We start from the raw sequence: 8,980 nt of genomic DNA, 5'->3' as shown, positions 1-8,980 counted from the left end.
TCATCTCCTCTACATGACTCTTCCCGTTTAACACCGTACGGTAATTTTAAATATAAACCGTGTATTTCTTTCGACATAATATGACCAATTTATCGATTTACTTCTTTTTAACCATTATTATGGTTTCTATCATCTTTGATTTTCTTGTTCCGTTCGACTACACGACGGAACATCATATTTCAATTGTTTAGATATCTCATTCATAATTTACATGATAAGAAAACATTCCACAATTTAAGACTAGTGTAAGCTATACTTACCTTGCATCCGAATTATGCTTTTCCGCCATTCTTGCTTCGTTTGACCCGCTTCCTTTCCAAGCCTCCACCTAGCTTGTCAAGCGTCAAACTATCATCATAATTCATAAGACGGTTATATTAGTCATCATTAGTTATGACTATTCCATCTTACATATTTTCTATCACAATTTACCATTCGATCTTATTAATGGTCGGTTTGACTATTTAAAAGTCAAATCACCAATTAACACATATGATTGCACTATCAAGTTCACAAGACTCAATTAGGCACATTATCAACACTTAGTTCTCATTTAGGCATTTTAACAAACACCTAATGTGCATGATTTTACATATTTACTAACTAGTTCCTAACTAGTTATTTTTACCAAGATTAACATCAAATTTCACCACTATCTCTTATGATCAATTACTCAAACTTGCAAATTGTTCAAGTATCTTGTTCCTACTAGCAACTATGATGTTTTTAAACATGTGTACATCATCATCTTTACTACATAATCAAAACCCACTTGACACATGAGTGTATGATCATGGATTCACAACCATGAACATCAATTCAACAAGTACATGACTAGGGTTTACTCCTAGACATAGTTTCATCACTAATTTCACCCAAACAACAAACATGCAAGTTCAGATTCGAGTTCTCTAGGTTTGCTCAGAATTTCAACTAGAGATTTCTCAAGAAATTTACATACCTCATGACTCCTTTTTCAATGGAGATCACTAATTCATACTCGGATTTTGATTTGGACTTGATTTGCCCTTTCAATTTGATGAAATTGTGTTGATTAGGGTTTGACCCTTCTTGGTCGCCCCTGAGCTCGATCCAGAACACACACTGTGTGTGTGTGTGTTTGTGTTTGTTTTTATTAAATAACTTTTCTAGTTATCCCGCTTTAACCCCTCGTGTTTGGTTCGTTATTAAGTAGGCCACAACCTACTTATTTCTTTTAACAATTTTCCCACTTATTAACTAGGTTAAATATTCCTAGTTAACTTAGCGGGTTCGGGAATATTTATGACTAAGTTTATTTTAGGTCTCGTTAACTCGGGCCTTCTAAGCTTTTATTTCTTAAAAGCTTTTATTCACTTTTTGTTTATTATTAGGATTAATTATTTAAATCCTAATATTTACCGGGTAAATTTTTACCACTAAAGGTATTTTACCCGTTTTTACTATTAACGTGGTTTGATTACCAAAGCCGTTTTCAGGGTGTTACAAGTCTACCCCCCTTAAAGAGGTTTCGTCCTCGAAACCTTTTCTTACTTAATTTATCGAGTTCAACTCCATGTATTTGCTCTCGATAATCAATTAAGCATTTCTCATATCTTAACCGATTGTTAGTATTACCAGAAAAGTATGGTAATATTCTTTTGGTTATTAATCATCTACGTATCTTACATGACATAATGCGACTGGAAATAACGTAATCTCATTATTTCCACTAGTTTAATTAACTTAGCGATATTCCTCGCTTTCATATACTATCGAATTCTTTATGAATCCATTACTTTGACCCGTTTAAAGGTTTCTAGTGAAATCTTTCACTTCTAGCGACAATTCCTTTTATTTTCAAATTTACTTATTCGGTTTAGTTATACTGAATTTACCGTTTACAAGCGAACCAAATTTCTTAACTTAAATTGCTGACTTTAACCGGTTTCATTAACTAGACTTATTTGTCCAGTTCCTTTTTACCGCTTGCTTGGTTATATTGTGATTCTACTTCACATTACATTTCTTGACCGTGATTGTGTTACATCATGTTTAATTTATATCAACCTTTCATTTTTGAGAATATCACTTTTTGAATATATCATCTTGCGCCTATCAGTGTCAAGACTTGTATCTTTCATGCTTACTGTTTAAATTCCTATCAGAATTTATGGTTGTAAAAACATTATTTCTTACTAAAACCGAAGTTTTTGTTTTAGGATCTTTTCTTTAACTTGTGTCAATCATCCATACTGGGATATTGACAGTCCGTAATTTAATCCTTTACAGTCTTAGTTTTTATGCGGGGATTCTTAACTGATTTCCTCGCTTTATTCCATCTAACCCGTAGGTTTTATCACTTAGCCTTATGGGCTATTTTTTATTAGACATTCACCTCTTTAAGGCGAAGTCCTTATAACTTCTTTCTAATCATGACCCGTGGGTCGTTTTAGTCCGTATATCTCTCATTTGTTTATAACCCTAAAGGTTATGTTGATCCCGTAGATCACTCTTTTTACTCGTGTCTTATTAAAATATATATTTGGTGTCAAAGTACTCTTTTTACGTTTGAAATTCATTTGCCTCAAGCTTACCGTTATCCGGCTTGCGCTTACTTACGCCTTCAAGCATTATACTTTATTCAACCCGTTCAATCTCAAAATAGTTGAATATCATGATCAGAATTTCTGTTAACGAAATTTTTATGGTCTTTTTGTCATAACTCATAATCCGAGTCTTTTGACTTTAAATTCATGTTCTCGTTTCTCGGTTTACGCATGTGTTTAATTCTTACCCATCAACCGGGTGTTTTACCAAAGTCGTTATTATTGCAATCCTCCTGGTATGCATTAAGACCTCGCTTCATTTTTATATTCTGACTTTGTCTTTAAGTTCGACGTTTTACAAAATGACCCGTTAAGGGACATATTTGCATTTTCCGGGTTCGAGTGCAAGTACACTCCCTCCCATTGCTTGTCTAAATCATTTTTCATGTTTGCGTTTTCTGGGTTCGAGTGTAAGTACACTCCCTCCCAATACTTGTCTAAATCATTTTACATGCTTGTGTTTTCTGGGTTCGAGTGTAAGTACACTCCCTCCCAATACTTGTCTAAATCATTTTACATGCTTGTGTTTTCTGGGTTCGAGTGTAAGTACACTCCCTCCCAATACTTGTCTAAATCATTTTACATGCTTGTGTTTTCTGGGTTCGAGTGTAAGTACACTCCCTCCCAATACTTGTCTAAATCATTTTACATGCTTCTTTGTCCCTTCATTCGGGCTCATTATCCTGATGTAATACGCTTCCGTCACTCGGTTGTGCGTTTACATTATCATCAAACATTTTGCTTATCTGATTCATTTGGGTACTTTTAAGTTAGCCCCCATTCACACCTTCCTTACTACATTGGATGTAAACGTGTCCGCCATAAGAAGTTCATGGTATCATATGCCACTACTTACTTGGCCAGAGTAAGCGATTAACACATGACACACATGACCCTTTTATAGTTTTCACATCACGCCCTATGTAAGTAACGCCTCTATTTGTTTCTCTTGGAAACAATATTCCGAATACATTTTCTATTCGGGTTTTTCCAAGTTTTTAATCTACATATGCAACTTTCAGTTTCTACTTATTTGTTGCATATTACTATTTGTGCGATTATTTAAACTGTGCACCTGGTAATGTTTGCCCCAACGGGGTGTTACACGGGTAATGTCCGGTTATCCAGTTAGATACTGTTCCGTTAAAGTGTTTAATTATTCCTTAAGGTGTCTTTTATATATATTCTTGTAACACAATTAATCCCCGGCACTTAGGAAAACATTCAGGACCATTTAGTCAATTTTTCTGTACAAGACTAGTACGTTAACAAGCACATGTAAGTATGACGCAGTAATCAGAAAATAGTTATGTAATTCAACACAGTCATCAAGCACTTTAATTCACATTAATACATCATACGAATACATGTAATTATGAGGGTTGTCACATTCTCCCCCTGTTAAGAAAATTTCGTCCCGAAATTTAGCACGTGGTTACTGAGGAAGCTAGTTAAGTTGCGTGGTTTCCTGGTTTTCCTGGGGTGTCACATCATCCCCCCGTTGGTTTGGAATTTCGTCCCGAAATTCTGCAGTAGCTTCTGTCTCAGTAGTGGTTGCACTTTTCTTAAACAGCTGAGGATACTTGAGTGTCATTTGGTCTTCTCATTCCCAGGTATACTCTGGGCCACGACGGGAATCCCAACGAACTCGAACAAGAGGTATTCTAGTACGCTTGAGAATCTTAACATCTCGATCAGTAATCTCAACTAGTTCCTCGACGAATCGCAACTGGTCGTCGATTGTGAGCTCCTTTAAGGGAACTATGAGTGTCTCATCTGACAGACACTTCTTCAGATTCGACACATGGAAAACATTGTGAACTCCGCTGAGTTCTGCCGGTAGATTCAGCTTATAGGCCACCTTGCCAATCTTCTCAATGATTTCGAATGGTCCGACATAACGCGGATTGAGTTTGCCTCTTTTGCCAAAGCGAACTACACCTTTCCAAGGTGAAACTTTAAGTAGCACTCGGTCCCCAACCTGGAACTCGAGTGGTTTCCTTCGCTTATCCGCATAGCTTTTCTGACGGTCACGAGCTACCACCATTCGTTGTCGTATCTGAGCAATTCTCTCGGTTGTATCTACTACAAGTTCTGGGCCAGTGATTTGGCTGTCACCAACTTCTGCCCAACACAGAGGTGATCGACACTTCCGTCCATACAATGCCTCGAACGGAGCAGCCTGAATACTGGTGTGGTAACTGTTGTTATACGAGAACTCCACTAACGGGAGGTGTTTTTCCCAGCCATTACCAAAGTCGATTACATACGCCCTAAGCATATCTTCAAGAGTTTGGATGGTGCATTCAGATTGCCCATCCGTCTGTGGGTGATATGCCGTGCTCATGTCTAATCGAGAACCAAAGGATTTGTGCATAGCTTGCCACAATTCGGACGTAAAACGTGAGTCACGATCAGAAATGATGGAGGTTGGCACTCCGTGCCTTGATACTACTTCCTTTAGGTAGATGTCTCCTAGGGTAGAAAACTTATCCGTTTCCTTGATAGCCAGAAAGTGTGCAGATTTGGTCAGTCGATCCACGATCACCCAAATGGTATCATTTCCACGCTGAGATCTAGGCAGGCCAGTAACGAAATCCATGGAGATTTGCTCCCATTTCCATGTCGGGATTTCTGGTTGTTGAAGTAGGCCTGATGGTTTCTGATATTCGGTCTTGACTCTCGCACAAGTCAAGCATTTACTGACGTAGGTTGCTATGTGGGCTTTCATGCTGGGCCACCAGTATGTAGTCTTAAGATCATGGTACATCTTATCCGAACCAGGATGTACCGAATAACGAGACTTGTGCGCTTCATCCATCACAAGCTCGCGTAAGTCTCCATAAAGTAGAACCCAGATGCGCCCGTTAACACAGTAGGTGCCGTCTTCCTTTTGTTCTAGTTGCTGCCTCGATCCTCGTAAGGACTCAGCCCTGATGTTTTCTGCTTTCAACGCTTCAACCTAAGCATCTCGTATTTGACCGGGAAGGCTAGAGTGAATGGTGAGCTGTAACGCACGTACACGCTTGGGTATAGTATCCTTTCGACTGAGGGGGTCAGCCACAACATTGGCCTTGCCCGGATGATATTTGGTGGTGCATTCATAATCGTTCAAGAGCTCGACCCATCGGCGTTGTCGCATGTTTAATTCCTTTCGCTTGAAGATATGCTCGAGACTCCTGTGATCGGTGTAGATGGTGCATTTGGTACCGTACAGGTAATGTCTCCATATCTTAAGTGCGAAAACAACTGCTCCCAACTCCAAGTCGTGCGTAGTGTAGTTCCTTTCATGAACTTTAAGTTGGCGTGATGCATAGGCAATGACCTTGTCACGTTGCATAAACACGCAACCAAGTCCTTGGATGGAAGCGTCGCAGTAAACCACAAAATCATCTGTGCCTTCTGGCAAAGAGAGGATAGGCGCGCTACAAAGTCTGTCTTTTAAGTGCTGAAATACGGACTCCTGTGCATCACCCCAACGATAGGTGACACCCTTGTGAGTCAGTGAAGTGAGAGGTTGTGCAATCTTGGAGAAATCCTTGATGAACCTTTTGTAGTATCCTGCCAAACCCAAGAATTGGCGGATTACTGTTGGTGTACGGGGTGCAGGCCAATTCTTAATCGAGTCAACCTTGGATGGATCAACATGAATTCCATCCTTGTTTACTACGTGGCCTAGAAAATGGACTTCGCGAAGCCAGAAGTCACATTTCGAAAACTTGGCATACAACTGCTCTTTTCGAAGAAGTTCCAAAATAAGTCTCGCTGAAAACTATGATAAACTTATCCAGGTAAGGCTTGCACACTCGGTTCATGAGATCCATGAAGACTGCAGGTGCATTCGTCAATCTGAAAGGCATGACCAAAAACTCGTAATGCCCATAACGAGTTCTGAATGCTGTTTTGGAGACGTCCTCCTCTTGGACTCTCAGCTGATGGTAGCCTCACCTTAGGTCAATCTTGGAATAGAAACTCGACCCTTGCAACTAGTCGAATAAATCATCAATGCGTGGAAGAGGATAACGATTCTTCACGGTCACCTTGTTGAGTTCGCGGTAGTCAATACACATTCTGAAGGTACCGTCTTTCTTCTTCACAAATAACACTGGAGCTCCCCAAGGCGAAGAGCTAGGACGTATGAAGCCCTTTTCCAAGAGTTCTTGTAGTTGCGTGGACAGTTCTTCAAGTTCTGATGGAGCTAGACGATAAGGTGCTCGAGCTATGGGCGCTGCTCCAGGAGCTAGCTCGATTTGAAATTCAACTTGACGATGAGGCGGAAGACCAGGTAATTCCTCAGGAAAGTCACGCACAATAGGAATGTCTTCTATCTTCCTTTCTTCCAAGGATGTATCAGAAACGAGGGCTAGAATAGCAGTGTGGCCCTTTCGCAAACACTTCTAGGCCTTAAGGAAAGAGATGATGCCCACAACAGCACCACTCTTGTCGCCACGAATTACGAGGGGTTCTTTACCAAAACGAGGGATGCGGACAATCTTCTCGTTGCAAAGAATTTTTGCTTGCTGATGAGATAACCAATCCATCCCAATAACAACGTCGAAACTACCCAGAACGATAGGAATAAGATCGATAAAGAAGGTCTGACCAGCTAGGACGAGGTTACAGCCCTTAACTATGTGTGTGGCTTCAAGACTTTTACCTTTTGCTAGTTCTACCGTGTGTTTGGTGTCTAGGAGTGTTGGAGTGCGCTTAAGCATTTGGCTAACTTTTAAGGACACATAACTAGTATCGGCACCCGAATCAAATAAAACAGTAACAAAGAAGTCGTCCAGAAGAAACTTACCCATCACAACGTTGGGATCGTTCCTTGCATCACCCATACCAATCACGAAGGCACGACCTCGGGCGCCATTGCCATTATTGTTACCCCCGTTGTTGCCTCCATTTTTGTTCCCGTTTCCTTGGTTGTTGTTGTTCTGATTCGGGTTCAGCTAAGGGCAGTTCCTTTTAAAGTGGCCTTCAGCGCCACACTGAAAGCATCCTTTATTGCCATGCTGTTGCTGCTACTGGTGGTTCTGTGGAGCTGGTTGTTGTTGTTGGCGATTCTGATACGCAGGACGTGGGCTCCTGCAATCCTTCGCTTCATGACCCAGCTTGTTACACCTCAGACAACGACCCTTGTGGCACTGCCCGCTATGATGCTTGTGGCACCGGTTGCACTTGGGGTGGTTCCCTCGGTATCCACCCTGTCCTTGACTACTAGAGGATTGCTGACCAGGACTCTGGTGGTCATCAGTCTTTCGCTGCTGGGACTGAACTGAAGTAGAACCCTTGCCTGAATTTCCATCCCACTTGCGCTTGTTATCATTGGGAGCATCAGTAGTAGTAGCGCTAATACGCTTGGGCAGCCTGTTCTGCTCAACTGCCTGATCAGTGAGACGATGAGCCAACCGAATGACTTGCTGAATGGTGCCAAGATTAGCTGAGGTCACGTGGCTTTGGATTTCTGGCACCAAACCCTTAAGGTACAGCTCAATACGCTTGATGGGAGGATCCGCCATAGTAGGACACAAGATAGCCAATTCATTCGATCTCTTTGTGTATGCCTCAATTTCAGACCCCGTCATCTTTAGGTTGAAAAATTCCACCTCTAGCTTGTGGATGTCGTCACGACTACAGTACTCTTCTTTGATCAGTTCTTTGAAGTCGTTCCATGGGGTGGCATTAGCAAACGCCAGCCCAAGCAGTTGAACCTGTGCTTTCCACCATGTTAACGCAACACGTTCAAGCGTTCCAGTAGCAAATTTCACCCTACGATCTTTAGGGCATTCACACATCTCAAAAACAGACCCAAGCTTTTCAAACCAGTGAAGAAGACCTACAGCTCCTTCTGTGCCGCTGAAAGTACTAGGTCGACAATCCATGAATGTTTTGAACGTGTACATAGGAGGTTGTGTAGGTTGACCTCCTACAGGGACAGCTGCGAGTGCCTCAGCAACTCGTTCATTGATCAAAGCCGTCAACTGGGCTTGAGTTAGGTTGATGCATCCTCCGCGTCCGTTCATGATCTTCACAACGAAGCAACTGACGGGTAGTCCGTAGGACAACCCTTAAGTGGTATAAACGATATTAAAATCCCACATTTAATCGAGTAATTGTCTAGAATTAGATAAATACTGTTGCTTGTGTTTCAGGTACATTTGGGGCTTAAAAGTGTGGAAATGAAGCTTCGAATAGGCGCGACCGGATTGGAGATTGAAAGACGGAGAATAAATGAAAAAAATTAATTATTGGTATGGAAGAATTAAGAAGATAACATGATAGAGGACGAAATTACGAAAACGTAGGCGAAAATGGTGAAGAAAACGGAGTTGAAACGAAAAAGTTATGAAGAAAACAAAATTCCATGCTGAAGGCTACCGTAGCTTACGGTA

The sequence above is a fragment of the Helianthus annuus genome, chromosome 5 (genome assembly GCF_002127325.2).
Source record: "Helianthus annuus cultivar XRQ/B chromosome 5, HanXRQr2.0-SUNRISE, whole genome shotgun sequence".
Lineage (NCBI taxonomy): Eukaryota > Viridiplantae > Streptophyta > Magnoliopsida > Asterales > Asteraceae > Helianthus > Helianthus annuus.
This window is presented reverse-complemented; position numbering follows the sequence as displayed.